At 47.0% G+C, this 21,352-nt stretch overlaps 1 long non-coding RNA gene across 1 annotated transcript in view; it reads left to right on the top strand.

Annotated features, from left to right (window-relative positions):
* LOC121113227 overlaps positions 1 to 21,352 on the top strand; it is a 53,998-nt gene that overhangs the window by 7,866 nt on the left and 24,780 nt on the right. The gene's annotated exons all lie outside the window — the stretch shown is intronic.

Below are 21,352 nucleotides of genomic sequence, written 5' to 3'. Positions count from 1 at the left end.
GGAATGTGGGTAGTTAATCCTGCATCATCCTGAATCATTCAGTGCAATGAAGGTCACTGCTGTAGAAGACAAAACAGGCTTAGGGACACCTACCATGAGCTCCAGTGTGGTATCCATTCAGGAAGGATGTTCCTGATGTTATTTGGTCTTAAAATACCCAATAATTCAGCTTACTTAGAACACTGTCAATCAGGAATGCTTTTCTTATATCCTTTGCCTTTCCTATATCCTCATTTTTTCCAGTCTCTTTGGGTTCCCCTCAGCCTCTCATGACAAATCTTTCCTCCTTTTGCACAGGCAGTGTCAGCACACGTGCCCACATGGGTATGACTTCTTGCCCCGAGCCATACTTGAGCAAAACATCCTGAAATGGATGTTCTTATCTGCCGTCTATTGTGTGCAGAAGGGAATGGATTCCTTGCTGCTAATTGCCAGCGCTCTCTGCAATTTGTTGCACATTATTTCTTTTTCCTCCTCTAATTAAGAATTGCTTTGTGTTCTCTCTGCCTGTTCTGTGGCTCTTTCTCCATCTTGACCTTTTTGCTGTGTTTTTCCTTGGAGGCTGCTTCCTCCCACCCTCCACCATCTCAAAACATCATCTGTTTGCTCTCTTGGGGGGGCCCTTCCCTGTTAAACCACTGCTGTTTCCAGCACACCAAGTTCTTTTCACAACTACTTATCCCTTTTTTCCCCTTCTTTTTCTGTTGCAGTCTTCTTGATTGCTTTCTCCCCAACTGTTCCTTAAATGCTCCTTGCATTTGTGCTTTCAGAGTGTGCAGAAATGGTCCAATCTACTCCAATTTGGACTCAGGTCTGCATTTCTAGAAAATGCCCTGGGTGTTCTGGGTTATTTTATATTTACAGAGGCTTCTAGCTGATGGTGTTTCAGGCCAGGGATGGGGCTGACAGCCCTGAGGTACCGTGGATGTGAGGTCCAGGAAGATGTGAAGATGCCATTCTCCTTCATTATCTGTTGACATGACTAGGTTAATATGGGCTCTATGATCCAAGAAGCACAACAGCCAATTGGAAAGCATTCAGAGAAGTGCCACTGGACAGGTCTGAGCTGTAGCAGACTTGCTTTCCTCTACAGGTTTTCAGTGCACTGGGGGAACTGTGGACTGCTTTGATGCCTCCATCCAGCACCTGGAAGTGTTTCTGGCCCAGCAGCACCAGGGAGATCTTTATGTAACATCTTGCTTTTCTTGTGGGAGCTCTACAGAGGGAGACATGGGTTATATGTCAACATGTATTTCACTGTGTCCATCACTGGAGCCAACTGCAAGACAGCTCTGAGGCAGAAATGAAGTAGAGTTGGCAAGTACAGCAGCTTTCTCGGGTTATTAATGCTCAGCAGTTCTCAGACTAAGCTGTAATTTGGGTCAAACCTTGTTTGGGCAGCTGTGCTGAAGGCAGACACGGAGCTCAGCTATGCCTTCAGAAAGAAACCTGCAGGTCTGGTGGCAGAGAGCCTTCCTCCATTGCTTTCCCCAGGGACCTCTCTGCCTCTCTGCTACTGCCAGCTAGAGGCTCATTTCATGGTCTTTCAATCAGGGCAAGCCAGTCCTCCTTTCTTTGTCCCCCTCACCTGTAACTCAGGACCTTCCTGAACGGAAATGTGGCCTTGATGTTGACCTGGTGGAATTCTTTTTTCCATGAATATGTCTCCAAATCTGTCATCAGGCACAAGGAGAGCCCAATTCTCCAGAGACACTGCAGGAAACAGAGGCTTTGGGTACTACTCTGACATTAGCGGACGACCAACCAACTTGGTCTGATCTGCATCTGCACTCCCCATATCCATGATAATTGGAGGGGATGAGATGAAGAAGTGAATTGCTCCTTCCCATGTGTGAAGGTTTGATTGTTTGGCTGCTGACCAGCTGAGTTGGACAATGTGAGGATGTAAACACCATGTGTATAAGGCTTGGTTTGCTTTCTGGCTGTATGACCTTTGCTGGGACATGTCCATGACACCACCAGTGGAGACCAGGGCATGTGGTCACACACTTTGACTAAGCCAAGACTGGCATCTCCATATTCCCTTTACAAAACCTTCTCCCTGAGACAAATTTTAGCTTTGCAAGGACGTAACTTTACCTCTGTTGAAGGGCTCTAATTCAGGAAAGGGCAATTTTGAGGGTTACTCCTGCAAAAGTCAGTGTCATGGTTTAAGATGGTTAGACCCGAGGATCCCAAATGCTCAGCCAGCCTCCAGAAGGTATCTCCCTTCCATTTAGGTGCAGTCATAGTCATTGCCTTCTTTCTTAGGGAGTTTCGTGTCTCTCCCATGTTTTATTTCACCAGCTACAGTTGTCAGGGCAGAGAAGATGGAATCCAGATTTCTCATTTGCCAGCATAAACAGCCTAATACTCAGTTCCTTCATAGGGACATGGTTAGTGGGCATGGTGGACATGGTGCTGATGGGTTGGGGTTGACTTGACCTTAGAAGTCTTTTCCAACTCGAATGATTCTGTGATTCTGTGATTCCATGTAAGTTTTCTTGCCCCTACACAGCTTCCAAATCCATATCTTGATCCTGATGGTTTGGAGATGAGACTGCTATCTGTAACGAGGGCACAGGCATGGCTGCTTGGCCACACAGTGCAAATGCCACCAGGAAAGGCAGTAATGCTCATTCCTGAGTGTACTCTGTGAACCTACCTTGAACAAGCCATGAAGACTTTGTGAGTCAAGAGCCCCTGTTTCTACTCTACTCTAGGGTTCATTTGTGAAGGGTTCCACTGATGGCAAACAACAGCTTTCTGAAGGTGTAGGGAGCCAAGCAGTCATCCTCAACTCCTGCTGCAGGGCTGCTGTGGGTGGAGAGATGCTCACTGAGTCACACTTTAACCCCTATTCTCTTATATTTACATCCTCACTATAAACCTGATCGTCTCCCCCAGCAGCTCCAGGCCTGCTGTGTTTGGGGGGGAGGAAAGCTATTTCTTGCAAAGGAGCATGACCGCTCAGGGATGGACTTCTACCTTTGGCTTCTGCTAATGGAGGCCATTAGGTACCCTGCCATGCTGTGGCAGTAATGGACTGTGGCAATCTCAGCGTTTCCCTGGGTAAATGTTTAGCGTTCCCCATCTGCTCCTTTAAAATAATGTGATTTAACCTAATTTTTGGTGTCAAGGCGTTTGGTTAGGGAAATTATATTCTGTCACCAAGGTGTCAGGCTTGTCTGAGTTTTAATAAAATTATGACACCCTGTGCAAGATGGTAAATGAGTAGTTCCTCTCTACAAGCCCTGTTTTCAACCAGCAATTTCTTTTCCTGTGGTCCCGGAGTAAACACTAGATGACAGTCCTGCAGGAGCAAAGCAAATGCGTTGTGACTAAGAATCACCTGCCACATGGCTGGGAACAGTGGGATACAAATAGGTTCCGGCACTGGCAGCAGGTCCCACATGAAAGGGTTTCTGGGATGATTTGGAAGTGATTTATTCTTAACCCTTGCATGGGAAGAGGGGAAAATCAGGGGAATATCAGAGCTAGGGGTGAAAGATGGTGGGATGTACCATGGAGAGCTGGTCAAGAAGGAAGGTAGTGAAGGAATGGATTTGAGCTGCTTTGCCACATTTCCATTGCAAAGCAGAAAAGGGTCTGGGGAGACCTGGAAATGACCAAAATTTTGGGTTCTAATGGTGATAGGGAAAGAAATAAAGAAATGCTTTGGGAACCCTAAGGGCATTTATGTAAGAACTCTTCTTTGGGCCTAAAGACTCAAATTAAAACGGAGAGGCTGGAAATGAGTCCCTCTCTATTGTAAGGACATCCCAAGCCTGGTAAAGGCAGAGGACCATTCATCCCATGGGAAAGAGAGCTCCTGCAAAGCCCCTGTCTCCAAACAGAGGGAAATGTATACTATTTATTTATTATATATATATATATATTTTTTTTTTTTGTGAAAGGGAAGGAATTTCCTGCACTAATGCCAGGAGCGGTCACACTTGAGTCATATTTTGACTGGCAATTCAGATACAAACCTGGAAGAGAACACGAACCCCTCTGTAAAACATGGAGCTACATTCAATCCAAGGGCTTAACCAGTCCTGGGGGCAGACCCATCGCTGAGCCTGCTGCCCTCACACATCTGCTGCTCTCAGTGATGATCCTGTTTTTACAGAAAACAAACTGTGCCAATGAGGAGCACATGTTAAGTAAAACCCTGTCTCCCAAATGGGGATTTAATGCATGTTTTGATACGGGGCCAGCTTCCTGCTGGCTGGAAGTTGGCACTGTCCTACTCGCTTCCTGCTGCTAGGTGCTGGTGGAGCCACAGGGCTTTACACCAGGAGCTGTCCCCCAGTTATGCTTTGCCTTGGAGCTGATGGGTTGTATCCTGCTCTGAATGGGGTTGGCTCCGTGGTAGGGTGGCCAAAAGGATTGCTTGCACTGGGCAGGGGTTTCTGGGTTACCCCACTTTGAGTCCAAGCCCCTCCCCTCCCTTCCCCCCCCCCTTCCCTTCTCCCTCCCTTCCCCTTCCCCTTCCCTTCCCCTTCCCTTCCCTTCCCTTCCCTTCCCTTCCCTTCCCTTCCCTTCCCTTCCCTTCCCTTCCCTTCCCTTCCCTTCCCTTCCCTTCCCTTCCCTTCCCTTCCCTTCCCTTCCCTTCCCTTCCCTTCCCTTCCCTTCCCTTCCCTTCCCTTCCCTTCCCTTCCCTTCCCTTCCCTTCCCTTCCCTTCCCTTCCCTTCCCTTCCCTTCCCTTCCCTTCCCTTCCCTTCCCTTCCCTTCCCTTCCCTTCCCTTCCCTTCCCTTCCTTTCCCTTCCCCCCTTTTTCCCTTTTCTTGTCCTCTCTTTTCCTTACGACTACTTCAATATGGAGCCCCTGAGGAAAAGTAGAATAGAGCATATGTACATTACAGGGGCTTGTTACGTTGCCAGTGCTTTGCTTGCTCAATTAACTGGAAAATTCAGAATTCACATGCAATTTCACCATTGAGGGGGAAAAACATTCCTGCCAAGAGAGCAATACTGGTTTAATATTAGTTCTAAAATAAGGTTGGTAAACAAATAGATGGCACATCTGCAAGGGGGGACACTTCTTAGAGAGGGGAAATCTTCCATTACAAATATTTCAGTTTCCAGAATAGAAGAGCATTCATATTTAGAAGGATTTCAACTGAACTTACTTATCTGAAAACATCGACTTTCAGATGAGATCTTTATTGTGGTTTTGTAACTGCACCCAAAGTCCAAATTTCGTAAATATTGGTTCTGCTGAGCCTAGCCCACCTATTTAGAGCTTCTGAGCTGAAAACACAAACCTCCTGAATTCACAGTGCCAGGTATTCATTTTAATACTGCCGAGAACCCACAGAATTCATAGTCACTATTTTATGGTGAGGACTGATTTCACCAATAGATAGACAGGTAGATATAGGTAAATAAATAGATAGATATAGATAGACAAATAGATAGACGTAGACATCAATGTAGACATTGACAGAAAATAGATAGATAGGTATAGGTAGGTATAGGTATAGGTATAGGTATAGGTATAGATAAACAAATAACAACTCCTGTAGTCCTACATCTTGTTGGAAACCTCTGGACATCACGGAGGATAAATCTGAGTTCAACATGGATGGGGTTCAGCTCAAATTGTACCCTGAGAACATGGATACCTCTCTACTTGCTGGTGTCTTCTAGGAAGCTGAATCGGGCACCCAGATCATGTTCAGGCTTCTTAACATGTGAGCAGAGTTTCCCACTCCAGTGCTTTTATGTGGTGGTAGTAGGCATGGAGGTGCTGGGATGAGACCAGTGGGAAGATGCTGCAAGGAAGTCTTGCTGCTCTCTGGTGTTCACACCCAGTGCCATCCACCCAGATGGGTGGAGGAAGACACCAAAGGATAGTGCAGGGTCCTGATGTGAAACTGCCATGAAGGGCCTTTTTCCTTCAAGCATCAGCTGTGTGCAGCAGCTGCGTGGTGACAAAAGGCCATTTCAGTTCATAGCTGCTCTCATCTAAATGCAAATGCCGTTGCGTTCATGGGCTAGCAAGGGCAGGGTGCATCCCCTGGCTCAGTGCTTTGGGCAGCCTGGATCCCTGCTCCCTCCACACAGCCTGCTCATGTAGATCCAGAATCAGAATGGGAGCGTGGTCCATGGGCCATTCACACTGCTGGTACACAGCTGTACCACTCATCATATTCCCAATCATTTGTCTTCTCGTTAGTTCTGCTGCTTTTGGGGATTTTTCTCAAACTCCAGATCTGAGAGATTAGACCGAGGAAAAATGCCAAGCAGGAATTTGGCATTCAGGCATATGTCAAGCCATAGGTGATTTGAGCCACTGAGTCTGGCCCTATCACTATCCTATGTAATGCTTGGTTGATGATAGGCCCAGGTGCTCCCACATGGCATTGAAGCACTGCAACGCTGATGACAAGATTAAGATTGAGAGGCATACAGCCTGGGAAGCTTTCAGTGTGCTCTGGAAATACAAAAAGAGAAATGGAAAGGGTTCAGCAGGGATTTACAACCTTGTTGGGTGGGAAAAAAAGCCCTGTATGAATGATTCTCACTTCAGTAACTCACCCACAATAACCGTGAGACACTTCCAGTACAGTCAGTCATTGCTCAGAAAAAGGGATTTTCCAGTGGAAGCTGTTTGAATTTCCCCTGGCTTGCTCATCCCCAGAAGTGGAGCAGGGGCTGCTCTTTCTGGGGGCAGAAAGTCTATTTCAAGCCCATGTGTGAGTAGGAACTTGACAGCTGTGGGTTTTGCGCTCTTGTTTCCCATGATTCTGCAAGGATGCCGTATACTGCCAAATAATTCAGGTTGGATATTAGGAAAAACTCAGAAGGAGTGGTTGGGCACTGGCACAGGCTGCCCAGAGAGTGGTCAAGTCACCATCCCTGGAGGTGTCCAAGAACCATGGAGATGTGGCACTGAGTGACATGGTTAAAGGGCATGGTGGGGATGGGTTGATGGACTTGATGATCTTAGAGGTTATTTCCAACCTTTATGATTCTCTGATTCTAAACCTTCAGCTCATTCCCTGCTCAGACCTGTCCCCATGGCTGTTCTGATCCTGTCCACACATGGCTTCCTACCAGGGGCCACCAACTTCGTTGTCCTTGAAGAACAAGTGCAAAGCATTTGTAGGAGCCTGTCAGAAGATAGTGTTAGTGGTGCTGGTCCCAAGGGCTCACCTATGTACAAATCCTGCTCTGTTCCTTGTTCCCTCAGCTGTGTTATGAGTTTCTCAATGCCCCCATCACCTTTGTTATCTGCCCTCATGGTTTTGTGCTTCCTTACCAATGCATCAAGTTTCCAGGTGACTATTCTGACCTACACGTGCAAGGTCTCCTTGGTAAACACAATAACCAAAGCTGGAACTCGAGCTCTGTGTGAGACGGTTTGTCTACCTTGTCAGTTTATTTAATAGATGACTAGTGTTTGAGCTGGGAAACAATTCTTTACACAACCTCTTTTTCCAGTCTGTCAAAACAGTGGAGCCCTTCAATCACTCCCCTGTCCACAACCAGAGTTCAGTGAGGAAGCTCTGAATTATTTTCTTGCAAACAAGAAGACAAAGATAAGACAGCAGAATATTTGGCTGAGTAAACACACGTTACCTCAGCAGGAAAATTAGCCCTGCAGACAGGACACAAGACTATAATAATCCATTGCTAATTCACCAGCATGGTTTTGCCTCCATAGGAATAATCAGCAGATTCTAGAAAGGATTTGATTAGTCAATCAGTCCCAGTGATTCTATTTATCTTCTGAGCACATACACATGCACAAGGTTGTTTTTTAATAGAATTCTTTCAGACCCCACTGATAATGGGTGAAAATGAGGAAAGATTATGTAGGCACAAAGATGTGCCTAGATTTAGTGAGATAGAGTCTGGTTGATGGAGAGGTGTGTCAGATGCTTTTTGCAGGGCTTGGCACTGGGGTCTGCAGCTCTGAGAGAGCTGGGAGGTGTGGAGACCACTTGGGTCCATCATTCTGATGATAACGATCTCTTCTGCCCATTCCTCCCCCATCTTTTGTGTTGGTTTACCATGGGCTACCAGGAGGAAGCATGAATGTCACCAAGAGGACCCTAGAGGTCACCTGGAGCCAAGCGTCTGGTCTGCATGTTTCTGGAGACCCATCATTTTTCCTCCTTGGGTATCCCAAGAGCCACTTAATGGGACCAAATGGCTTTCCAGATAACGGCTCACAGTGATTCAGTCATCAAATCCCAGCCATGCTGGTCAGTTAACCAAGGAGCTTAACGTGGCCTCATAGGGTAGGGTGTGTGAGCTTACAAGGAGAGAGAAGCCTGGAAGTAGCCATCCAGTTAAGAAAACACGATGACATTGGAGCAGTTTATTTTCTTAAGCTGTGGACTAGAGGGTTTTTAAGATCCTGTTGCAATCTGGAGCATATCTATTCAGGTAGAAGTAGCTAGGGATAGGTTCTCTGTGCTGGAGGGATAGGTGAGAAAGGTCTCACCCTTGGCCTCCTCCTTGTGCCTTCTCACTAGGTAGTGCATCTGGGTCATGATCAGGGCACCAGATGTTGCTAAATGGATCAGCACAGTGGCTGAGTTCTTTCAAACAGTGTAGAAATACCCAACATGAACTGTGCCTGGGCTCAGTAAGCCTGTTTCCAGCTCTGGATGGGTCTGGTTTGTCACTGTTTGCACTCAGACTTGCAGGGATACACATGACTGCAGAGCGAATTATCTGAGATATTCATTCTTCTGACATTCATTCAACCTCTTGTGTAACTCACAGGTCTTGGAGACATCATGTCTTGAAAAGCAGCAGCTCCCACTTTCTGTTTTTGCCACTATTGCCAGCAATCATGAATTGCACAAGTGGTGATGCAGTCCAGGCACTTCCCAGCAAAGTGAAGCGTAGATATGACCATTTTGGGTGAGATTCTTGTTTCTCTTAAACTTTTGTTGATCTGAAGGCTTAATGGATTTATTTTGCCTTCACATCAGGTCAACAGAAGAGAAACAGTGGTCTTTAAGCTCAAAAGTCCCATTCTTACTCAAGTATGACACAGGCGTCTTTGTTCTGAATTAAAAACATTAATGCAAAAAGCCTCATGCACCCTCTTTACAAGTAGCATCAGCACTTGTAAAATAAAATAAATAATAATAAAAAAGTGACTTTAAAAAATAACAATCCGTAGAGCAAAACATAACAAACAGGCCAAAAAATAGAAAAAAAAAAATCCAAACAAAAACATAACTGTGCAAATAAGTACCCTTTGCAATCTGGATGTTTTATGGTTTCGGAAACATTCTGAATATATAATCCAAGCAGTTATATTGCCAAGGAAATGTCACATAAAAACAGAAGAATCATAGCTTAGATCAGGGAGATAAAAAAGGACAACATACTCTAATCAGATGTGACAGATGCAGCCCAATTCAACATTACAGCCAGAGCCAATGGGGATTTGCTTGCAGACTACACCCCTTGCTCCCTCCCAACCTCCCAATCTCGTCCCAATATACAGACCTGTGTTCAGTTGAAGAGAAAATAAATTGCTTTTATGACACTCTCTGGAGGTCCCCGATGTGTTAATGAGAATGCATACCACTGTGGTCGGATGGGAACTCATGATGGTGCTCCAAAAATGTCCCCAGAAGAACCTGGATTTTGCTTTTTACTGGTTTATAAAGCAAATGGTGTTGAAGGAACACCACTGCTTGGGTCATAGCATGTAGGCTGGGAATGGCTGGCCACAGGGCTGCCAAATTTCATCGTGACCTTTTCCTCAACACTGATGGCCACCATCCAGTTACACAGTTACACGTGGTCCTCACAGGCTTTGAATTGAGCAGTGGCTCACACCATCTGTGGGTTGTGATAAAGACCACATCCAGGCCTTGGGTTTCAGATCGTCTCATCTGACTCTAAGTGATGCAGAATGGCTCCCTAGACCTGTTGTTTTTTTGCATTGCCATTACCTATTTAAGGGCTTGTTGATTTTAAGGGGTGCTGTATTTTCTTTCCCTCTTTTAGCCATACATCTTTTGCCACTATTACTGCCAGTGCAGCTAAGCACAGACACAGGAGGACGTGCTTTCAGACGGGAAAGCATTTGAGCAAGGGTCTATGGTTGGGTTATTCCTGTGCATCTGCTCCCTGCACACATGGGCTTTCCTTTGCTATAACGAGCCCTGTGAAGTCTCCTGGCTCATCCCCCCTTGCTGTCAGGAAAGGAGGATCTTGGTGACCTCCTTTCTTGGGAAAGCACAATGGGGATTGAGGACAGGCAGCTTTAAGGGTGATCTGCCTTCCATCTTGTAATCCTGTCATCTTTCACCTTGCCAAAGAAAGAAGGGCCCCCAGGAAGCTGGAGCATCTTCTTGCCTTGGAGGCACTTTTGAAGCTCTCTCTTTTCCTGGGTTCTACAGTGGTTGTGGAAGGTGCCCCGCAGTTCACATGTAGACTTTGGAGATGTCTCATTAGGTCAGGAAGATGTTTCCCACTTCCTATTTAATGGAATGACAGTAGAAGTTTGTAAAAGAGCAGAACTCACCTAGGAATGGTTTGAAAGTCCTTTTTGGCAGCACAGCCACTGATAAGTGGTTCCATTTTTATTTACCTTTCCAAGTAAAAGGACAAGTGGACATAATTTCTTGTTTGAATTTTTCTCTCCTTAACATCTGTCCTCAGGACCTTGTTATCTCTTTGTCTGACAGACTGACAAGGGATGCCAGTTTTCTGTGCTTAATGAGGGGAATGGCAGACTGTGCTCCAGCCACCCCTTGGCCTTCCTCTTTCATAACAAAACAACCTGAACTCCTGGGTCCTCTCAGGTTAACTCAGACTTTCCAATCATTCTGCTCTTGCTTTCAAGGTAAATACCAGAACAAGATGCAGGGTCCCAGTCCTGGTGACCCTACTGCTATATACAGACATGGAATATGACCTCTCCCTCCAAAATCCCTGATTTATGCATCCAAAACCCATACCATTTTCAACATTACTCTGTGAGCCTCTCTACTGATTATACCTTGGATAGTGTTAGCGTGCTCACTGACTGCTTTTGTTCTTCTCACCATATCATCTAGGCAGCCCTGTGCATGCAAAATAAGGGCCTTGTTTCTTCTGAAGACTTCTTTGGTGTGGTTTGGGGTTTCCACGTGTGTCATGTCAGACATGATCCCTCAGGCACCATATTTTCCTTGCAAATGTTTCCTGCCTCCTGGCACAAGCTGAGGTCAGCCAAGGGCTTTGAATCCCCTTAACGTGTGCCATATTCATTTTAGCTCATCCTACCCATCCATCAAAGCACTGCAGTGTAGAAAATCTGATACCTTACAGGAGAATGTTAAATAAGCAGCACTGCTTTTAAGAATAGCAGGGGTAACTGAGTCTTCCCCAGCCTTATGCTAGCTTGATGGTACTGTCTATACAGAAAGCTGCCAAGGAGGGCACATTCCCACCCTCTGATTTCAATTTCGTTGCAAGGTTCCTCAACACCCAGACTTTTGCATGCAATTACCAAAACAGAACATAATCCAGAGCAAAACATTTCTGATAAGCATGGCCACATCTCCATTCCCTCCCTCAATCTCCACCAAAGTAACCATCCAGAAAAAGACATCAGTACACTTCAAGAAGCCACCACTGGAAATGGATTGAACGCAGCACGGCAGATGTTGGGGTACCCATGAGTAGGGAGGCAGATGAGCAGATCTAAAAGAGAGGCATGAGAAAAGGGGGATGAAAACCAAAACCAAAAAGCTTGTTGGCATATGGCTGAGCTGTTTGTGGTTTCCATCATCTGACCCAAAAGTGGTGTGAAAACAAGGAGCATGCTGGTTCTTGAGGAACAGTTAGCCACTGGGGGGTGGTGGTAGTAACAGGATCCCACCTGCAAGTGACCTTAAGTCAGAGCCAACTCCCAAAGTACAGCAAATTCAGGGACAGCTGCTATCCATCCATCCATCCATCCATCCATCCATCCATCCATCCATCCATCCATCCATCCATCCATCCATCCATCCATCCATCCATCCATCCATCCATCCATCCATCCATCCATCCATCCATCCATCCATCCATCCATCCATCCATCCATCCATCCATCCTCGACTCCTGCTCTCCCCTCTGTTTATCTGAAGCCCTATGGCCATCCATCCATCCATCCCAAGCAGGTGAGAGGAGCAGCTCACCTGGACATCTGGGCAGCTGAAGCCCATTTACAGCTCAAATCAGCCCCCTGGTGGGAAGGCTGCTGGTGCCACATGCATCTACCATAGGCTGCCGGTTATTTTCAAAGAGCACCTTTCAGATGGTCCCTCTGCACTCACTAACTGGGGGCAATTCAAGCACTTATTATGGCCACGTGAAGCTCTATAATCATATGGGTCCTGCCATGGCCCCAGCCATGTTCCCAGCCCCACCATATAGCCATATAACATATAGTCCCCACAGATTGCTTTTCCCTGGCCCCGATCTGTCCCCAGCCTCCTCCTCCCAGGCCCCATTACATTTCAGCTCTTGGTGTCTCTCTGCTCTCACTGCCCCCTAACTCATTTCTCCCCTCTTGACTTGGTATGTGGCAGCTCTGCCTGTCCGTGTTCTTTTGTATAGAAACATGGCCTGATAGTTCCTGATTACTCTCAGTACTGACCACCCCAAAACACCGATTTCACTGCCCTCTCCCAGATGCCAATTTTGGGGTAATTTCAGTGCTTTTTAGACAAACACGTCTTCTCTGCCCATAGACTGAGTCCCCCGTGGTGCAATAATTTTGATGAGTCCATCCAAATGGGTTGAAACACATGGGCAGAGAGCAGCCAAGCAATTCCCAAAGGTTGAAAACAGAATCAAAGCCAACACAATACCCCTAATTTGATTTAGAAGTGTAAGTAAAAATGACAGAAAAATACAAATGAGTGAGTGTAACATGGCCACTGGGAGAAAGCACTGAGTGTGAGCATCCAACTTGGCCAGGCAAGAGCCAAAGGGCAGGGATGGAGGCTGTAAGGCACAGGAGCTCAGGAATTCAGAAGTGTTACCCCAATCCAGGGAGGCAATGGCTGATTACAGCTTTATCTTAGTAGCAATCGCTCAGCTGGCAATAGTTTAGCACCAATATCATGGCATTTGATGCACTCTGAAAGTCCCAGCTTCTGGAGCAGCGTGACTATGCTCTTTCTTTCCTTCCCTCTCAAAGACTGATTTGTAAAAACTCTTCTAATTGTGGAGGAAAGCTGGAAGGTTAGATCTCAAGCACCCCAAGCAAGAGCAGGCTGATAAGAAACTTGTGCTTGGATCCTGCTAAAACAGAACACACCCAAAGCTGGTGATGTAGGGGAGGTGTGGGGTCAGACTTGGCTCATTCTTATTTAGGAGCTGTGTGCACACACCTCATACATATTGGTTTAGGAAAAAGGGATTTGAAGTATTATTGCATCTCGTTTGTGCAGTGAGGAGGACATATGCTGTAATAGCTTACTTCTGTAATTAGAGGAGCACTTGAAGCAGAGAAACAGTGCTGGGGGAAGCGATGGGAAGGAAAGCCTGACGATCAATACTGCCTGCGTCCTGTGCAGCACCAGTGATTCCAGGGAGCAATACACAGAACAAAGAAAACAAAACTGGGAAGTTGTCTGATCAGGCTGTGATGCAAAGCTGGGTGTTACCCATCACTGCAGTAATACTGTAATAAGCACTAAGCTCTTAAGTAGCCTTTGCAAAGCCCACCGTGCCACCCCCGAAAGCCTTTTGAAGCACAGTGTGCAGACAGTTTAGGTGTTTGTTGTAAGATCTGCCCACAAACGTTATTAAATCTGTGCTGGTCACTTTTTTTGGCGTTCACAGGCAGGAAAATGCTTGGAAATGCTGCAGCAAAACCATCAGTTGGTGTTTGTCTTGGAAAGGAGGAGGGCTGAGAGGCAGAGGGGGGGCACACGTGCAAACTTAAGCTGTTAATCTTCCAACAGAGGACCAACGTTTTAAAGGTAGTGAAGGGAATACTGCTGCATCTTTTCCATTTGTTTTGCCAGTCCTGCACAGAGCAAAGGAACGAAGTATGACTGGTTTACAGTATGGTTGCCTGTCTCTTGGGGAAGGTGCATGGCACCTTGGGTGCCTCCAGGGATGGGGCACCCATCACCTCTCAGAGCAACCTGTGCCAATGCTTCTCCACCCTTACTGTAAGCTCTTTCCTTATATCCTGGTGCAGTACTTGATAAGTAAGTATAAGATAAATCAGTATAGGACTTCCAGTCAAGGATTGGTAAGACCAGACTGGTCCAAGTCTTGGATAAGACACTGCCAGGCTCGTAGATGGGTGATTTCTAGAGGGTCCCATCTTACCCAAAGTGGTTTACCAACATTATCCTCACTTAGCAGCCATACAGAGCAGCAGTCTCTGGATGGACTGTGGATGTTATAAGGCTCTGTGAGGTCCTTGAGCTCCTTGAGACCTGAGATGACCTCTGGTCATTAAGAAATAGCATAGTTTTGTGGTCTGCATACTATGACCTGTGGATATAGGAAAAGACACTTTGTTGGCCCCTTGTCTATGGCATCTATAGAACCATAGGATCGTTAAGGTTGGAAAAGACCTCCAAGATCCCCAAGCTCAAGCCCAACCCATCCCATCATGCCCACTAACCATGTCCCTAAGTGCCACCTCCATGGATTTGGAACACCTCCAGGGACGGTGACCCCACCACCTCCCTGTGCAGCCTGTGCCAATGCCCAGCCAGTGACAGCCAAAGGAAAAAAAAAAGAGAAATCAAACAAATCCTACAGAATAACATTGTGCTGAATGCTCAGACTTACTCTGTTTGTGACAGGAAGGGGCGAATTGCACACGACAGAAGTTGTCACTTAGGGTAGGATCCATTTGTCCACATTTGGGTTAATATGACCTACTTTCCAACGTCTATCTGCAATAAGACGAATTGCAACCTGGAGAGTGATTTGAGACAAGCGGATGACTGCGGTAAATATCTGGAGTTATAAGAGGTGTGAGACAGAAATAGAGGTGATAGGAGCACACAAACAGATCAGTGTTACACCTCATTATGCTGAGAGATGCTCATCTACAGAGCAGGAGCTGAACCCGTTGCCTTGTGTTTTCTTTTCGTCTCCATGGGCAGCGATGGAGCTGGAAGGCTGCACCTGCATCCACCACCCCAGTGCAGAGGTTTCACTTTCTCTTGGCCATCAGACTTTTGTAATACTATTCCTGTGCCAAAACAGGCCTGGAAGAAGTGGCTGGGAGGGTCTCCTGACTTTGCCCATTCCCCACATGCACGCTTCACACGCTACCTGCAGAGGGCTCCATGAAGATGAATGGGGACCCTTGATTTTTCGTACCTATTTCCAACACTTTTAAGAAGCCTTCCAGGAGGTGCAGCTCATCCCTTTCAGCAGGTTCTGGGCTGAAGCTCGGAGCTGCTAACTCGTGATGACAACAATTGTCGGCTCCTATTAAGATTCAGATCAAGGCTTTATCAGGCAAATTGGTGTGGATGCTGCTGCCCAAATGTTATTCTAAGTGACTCCGTACCCAGCACAGGGAGATTTGTGACAGGTAGGAGCTCTCCCCCCAAAGCTGAGCACTGGGATTCAGACTCTGGCTGCTAATCCCCTTCTCACAAAGCAACATCTCCTCCGTAGGAATCATGTCCTGCCTCTCAACGGTGGGCATGATTATTCCATTTCCTTTCGGTGGACAGCATGTTTCAACTCTTATTAAATTGCCGTTTCTCTCAGCGGGCTCTGGGAGCCTGTTCTATTGCATCCCAAGAAGCACAAATCTCTCCCTGTGTTGGTGATAGCTGGTATCTGATCAATAGCAATGCAATCTTCTCTGCGGAGTTTCAAAGACATTTGGTTGGGCTGAAAATCAGTGAGAGCCATTTGATTCCCTTGGAGGGATGCCCTCTTACACCACCTGAGGATCTGGTCTCCGCGTTCTCTTTCCTTTACACAAGGCAGACCTCTCAGGCATTGATTTAGTAGCAATGAGAGAGCAGGGTTTCGAAATGGCTGGGTTGGGATATCTTTTGTCGTTGCTGTTTCTGTAAGTGCTTCACGGGAGAAAGGCAGCACTGAATTAGCTGTAATGTGTGTTACCAGGAATGAGCTTTCTTCTGAATAGCGTCCAAAATCCTCAGCTATCTCTCCAAGCCAACAGAGCTGCCCTGTAGCAACCAGTCCTCTGTAGGTGTCTTGGCTGGAGGTTTTGGGCACGAGAGGGGTCAGTGCTGGATGCATTGATGAGAACAAGTGTTCTGGGTTGGACCAAATAAATAACTTGCCTATCCCTGTCCACTGGATGGCCAGAAACTAATGCCTAGAAAATACCTACGGGATAGGGCCAGCATGATGTCATGGAATGGTTTGGGTTGGAATCATAGAATGGTTTGGGTAGAAAGGGACCTTTAAGATCATCTAGTTTCAACCGTCCTACAGCATTCTCCTTAATATTGCTTCAGTAGCTTATGGGGGTATTTGGAGCTTGCATGGAGAGCACGGTTGATCCATGGAGACTAATGGGACTCCATCAGTAACTGCCCCAGGCTGCAACCCAGCAGCCAGGCAGGGAGACACAATAAAGGCTTTGGATAAACAAATAGTTTGGGCATGTGGATCCACCTCCTCCCACCCACTGTGAGGATATGATGAGTACAAGCTGATCTGCTGGGCACCTCTGAGGAAAGAGAGGTTATAATGAGATTACAGGGCTGGAGCTTCTCTCCTATGGATACAGGCTGAGGGAGCCAGGGGTGTTCAGCCTGGAGAAGATCCAGTGGTGGACAACCAGCCCACAGTGGGGGTTGGAACTGAGTGGGCTTTAAGTTCCCTTCCAACACAACCATTCCAGGATTCTGTGAGGAACTCACAGGTGGATGAACACGTAAGGGATTTGGGATTTGAGATCTACGTCATTAAGGACATAGAGTGAGTACTCTGTGGAACCCTCTGGATCAAACTTCTCCTGAACCCAAGCTGGAAATTGATCTCCCTTACTATTGCCATCTCCCTTCCCCAGTGGCCAGACACAGCTGTGGCCTCATCTTGCCTGGCCCAGGGCCACCACTGTTTGACCCACATCTCCTTGCACAGTCCTGTCCACTGCTTTCCTCTGCTGAGAGCTTTATCACTGCTGAGCGATTCCCTGTGGCAAAGCATCTCTGGCGACTTCATTCGGGGTGCTGACCTTTAGTTTGGCATCGGGCTGCTGAAGACAGGAGGGGCAATTGGATTGTTTCTGACAGGAGCAGTTTTTCTCTGTCTTCCCATTATGAATGCCCTATTTCACGGCTCTTGTCCATTGAGGGGAGTTATTCTGGCTCTCAGTCTCCACATGGGAGGTGCCCATGGTAGGGTGAGTCGGGCTGCTGAACAAAAAACTGAGCTGGAAACCCTCATATAGATGGATTAGAGGGTGTTCTCCCTGAAGGTGTTTAAGAAACGTGGAGATTTGGCACTTGGGGGCATGGTTAGTGGGCATGGTGGGGATGGGTTGGGGTTGGACTTTGGGATCGTAGAGGTCTTTTTCCAACTTTAATGGTTCTGTGTTTCCTGTAGAAATCCCACCTGCTTCTCCACTTTGCAGCATAAATATTGATGCTATGAGTGGAAAGATACTGAGTGCTTGGGAGGGATGTTTGGTAGACCTGGGGAAATCTTACGTCCCTGTTCAGCAGAACAGGCATTGCTGGTGGTGGGCAAAGCTGCAGAAAGATAGAATGAATCAAAAAGCAGGGAGCAGGGACAGAAAAGCAGCATCAGCAGCCAAAGCAGAGGCTTTCACATCCAAGCTTTTGAATGCAGACAGCACAGAACGACCAAAACTAGGCTGGTGTTTAGGACCTGGCAGGCGAGGAAAACAAAACACCATCAAAGCAGCACAATGACAGTTTGACACAAAAAAAACGGAGGTGGCCAACTGCAGGGAGAAGAAATGCCTCCTGGGCATCAGTTGCTGGCAGGCTGCTTCGGCAGGGAGGGACAAGCAGCAGTGCCAGCACGGCCGTCTGCAGCCGCCTTGTCTCAGTTTGCCAATGCACGCGTTGGCTTGCTGTGAAAGCCCCAGCATGTGGCTGGGACCTGGCATCCCGAATTGTGACCTGCAGCATGCTGCAAGGAAGCCAAGGGCAGTGAGGTGCTTTAGGCTTGCCAAGACAAAGCTCTCAGATTTTGCGTTAAAAGGTAATGTTAAGAGGTCAGGAGCAGAACAGTGCCTGTAGGCCATGATGCCATCAGCAGCAGGGCTTACAGGTGTTGTATGGGTTGCCTGGAGAGGGGGTGGGTGCCCCATCCCTGCAGACACCCAAGGGCAGGCTGGAGGGGCTCTGAGCACTGATGGAGCTGTGGGTATCCTATTTAGTGCAGGGGAGTGGGACCAGATGGCCTTTAAGGGTCCCTTCCAACTCAAACCATTCTATGATATCATACCCATTGCTTTCCCCTCCTCAAATTAGAATGGTTCAGTTGAAAGGGGCCTACAAAGATCACTGAGTCCAACTGCCCAACCACTTCTGAACCAACAAAAAGTTAAAGCACATTATTGAGGCCGTTATCCAAATGCCTCTTGGGCACTGGCAGGCACAGGGCACCTACCACCCCTCTAGAAAGCTTGTTTCACCGATGAATCACAGAATGGTTTGGGTTGGAAGGAACCTTTAAGATCATCCAGTTCCAACCCCCTGCAATAGGCAGGAACATCTCCCACCAGACCAGGTCGCTCACAGCCCCATCCAGCCTGGCCTTGAATGCTTCCAGGAAAGGGGCATCCACAGTAACATAAAGCTGTAAAACACAAGGCTCGGAAATGCTGCTTGTCAGGTGGGCCGTGTGATCTGAAACCCCCCAACACCATACATACAATATATAGAGTTATAGTATCCCGGAGTTATTAAGGTTTGATAAGACCACTAAGATCATCAAGCCTGACCATCAACCCTAACCACCTGTAAACTCAGGCTTCTGATCACACACTGCTTTTTCCAATTAGTCCCCAGTGCAGAGAGACCAGCCAAGAGAATTCCTTATCACAAATTGATGAATACAGGCAAACCAGTAGATAGCCCCTCAACCCTGCTCTTGGAAACAGCGAAACAATTTCTGCAGATGAGGTCAATCTGAGGTAAAGCATCCTGCCTAGAAAATGTTAGACTATCTGGTTTCAGCTTTACAGAGTTGTTCGCTTCTGTAAATAAGCTCTTGTAGTGAAAACTGTCAGGCAGTCTGAACTGTAAGTATTTGTACTTGCTCTGTGAATAAAAAGCCGTGTTTACAAGGCATATATCAACTTCTTGAGCTCTTCAGAAATTGTTTAAGAATTCATTAAAGCAGCTCTTCACTGGCAAAATCACAATCCAAAAGTGTATCCTTGAAACAGAGTGATTTCTGATTGTTTTCCATCAACCCTGAGCTTAGTTTAATTGGAACATTACCAGGCCATTTTTCGTGTCTTGCGACAGGCCCCGTTCTCTTCCCTTCCTGTTCTGTGATAGGAACGGCCTCAACATGCTGCAGGATGCCATCCTGATGGCCAGGGGAACATAGAATCATTAAGGCTGGAAAAGAGCTCTGAGATCCCCAAGTCCAACCCCAACCCATCCCTACCATGGCCATAGCCACGTCCCTCAGTGCCACGTCTCCATGGTTCTGGAGAAACCCTAGGGATGGTGACTCCACCATTTCCCTGGGCAGGGATTTCTCATTCCAATGAGAATCTTTTTTTCCTAATACCCAACCTGAAATGATGACTTATCATGGAGATGGCAGCCCACAGTGGGTCTGCAACAAGCAAGAGTTGGTCTCCATTTGCCACGTCCCACCATAATGGACATGGCTGATAGGAACAGGAGACTGGAGATGTTCCTTGAAGAGGTGTACCGAAGGCTGTTAAGGCACAGATGCTCTGGATGGGGAAGGCATGATGGGATGGACACTGGGACTGCAGGCAGGAGAGCTCTTGTCACAGTTTTGCCAAGTTCCTGCAGCTTCCAAAAAGGAAAGATGCTGCAGCAATGAGGAGTGTTTCTTGCTCAGAGCAGAATTCTTTAGCCATCTCTATGTGGACTGTAAAAGAGAAGTGGAAAATCACTCCATCTGTCCAGCCAAATCATCTTATCCGCCCTTTCTTCCTCTGCTGAAAGGCTGCCCATGGATATTAGTGAGTCTGGCCTCAAAACACTTCCATGATCTGAGACAGCATTCTCTTCTTGGAGGAAGAAAGAGAAGCCCTGGGGTGAATCAGGCTGGATTTCAACCAGCTCTTTTGAAGATCTGGCTCCTCATGTCACAGTGGGAGTTGCCAACTGCCTTGTGGTCAGGAGCAAATCTGGCTCCGTGTTTTTTGGTTTTCTAACAGGAGCTGAGCTCTTTGAAATGTCTGGCATGATGTAACTTGCTCAAAATCACATCGGCAGCCTGAGGCAGAGCCAAGTTTTGAAACTCTCTTTCCCAGGTCTAGTGACTTAAGGAGAGATATAGCTTCTTCTTTGGGAAGGCTGCCTTTGAAGGTCCCAGCAACCTTACCTGAAACAGTAGAGATGAGGAAACGGGTCCTGACCGAGTGGGGCTTTGGGAAATGGAAGATGCAGGACAGGTGTTGCACAGATTGCCCAGAGAGGTGGTAGGTGCCCCATCCCTGGAGACACCCAAGGTCAGGCTGGACAGGGCTCTGAGCACCCGGTGGAGCTGTGGGCATCCCTGATCATTGCAGGGAGTGGGATTAGGTGGTCTTTAGGGGTCCCTTCCAACTCAAACTATTTTATGATTTTATATATGCCTGGAGGCATTCAAGGCCAGGCTAGATGTGGCTCTGGGCAGCCTGGTATGGTGGTTGGCGACCCTGCACATAGCAGGGGGTTGAAATCAGATGATCATTGTGGTCCTTTTCAACCCAGGCCATTTTATGGTTCTATGATTCTATGATTCTTTGATTCTATATCTACTAACTTCTGTTTGACCCCGGACTGAGAATTAAAGAAAGAGGGGAACCCAGCTGGGAACATGGGAAGCATGTCTGTATATGACAATGTGCAAAACAAGGCTGAATGTGGGTTTGCATCCTGCTTTCAGGAACCATAGGCTGATATCCCAAATTGCAGTTGGACTCGTCAAGAGAACAAGGGATACTCTTGCATCAACAATGCACTGCTCCCCTCCATGGTGAATCGCTGACACGCTCCCCCAATAGACTTTTAAAAATTGAAGACACCATATGTGTTTCAAGGATTTAAAGCACTTGAGCCCTTAGGAAGGAAGAAAGATCTCTGGCAATTTTGCAAGTGATGGTCTCATTCAGTGTGCGACGCAAGGATGCTATAGTGAAAAAAAGGAGGCTACCCCACCTCTGCTTTGGTAGCATTTGCAAAGGCTTTGGGAAGA

Source organism: Gallus gallus, chromosome 4, assembly GCF_016699485.2.
Source record: "Gallus gallus isolate bGalGal1 chromosome 4, bGalGal1.mat.broiler.GRCg7b, whole genome shotgun sequence".
Lineage (NCBI taxonomy): Eukaryota > Metazoa > Chordata > Aves > Galliformes > Phasianidae > Gallus > Gallus gallus.
Note: the sequence above shows the minus strand (reverse complement) of the source record. Positions and strands in the feature narration are given on the sequence as shown.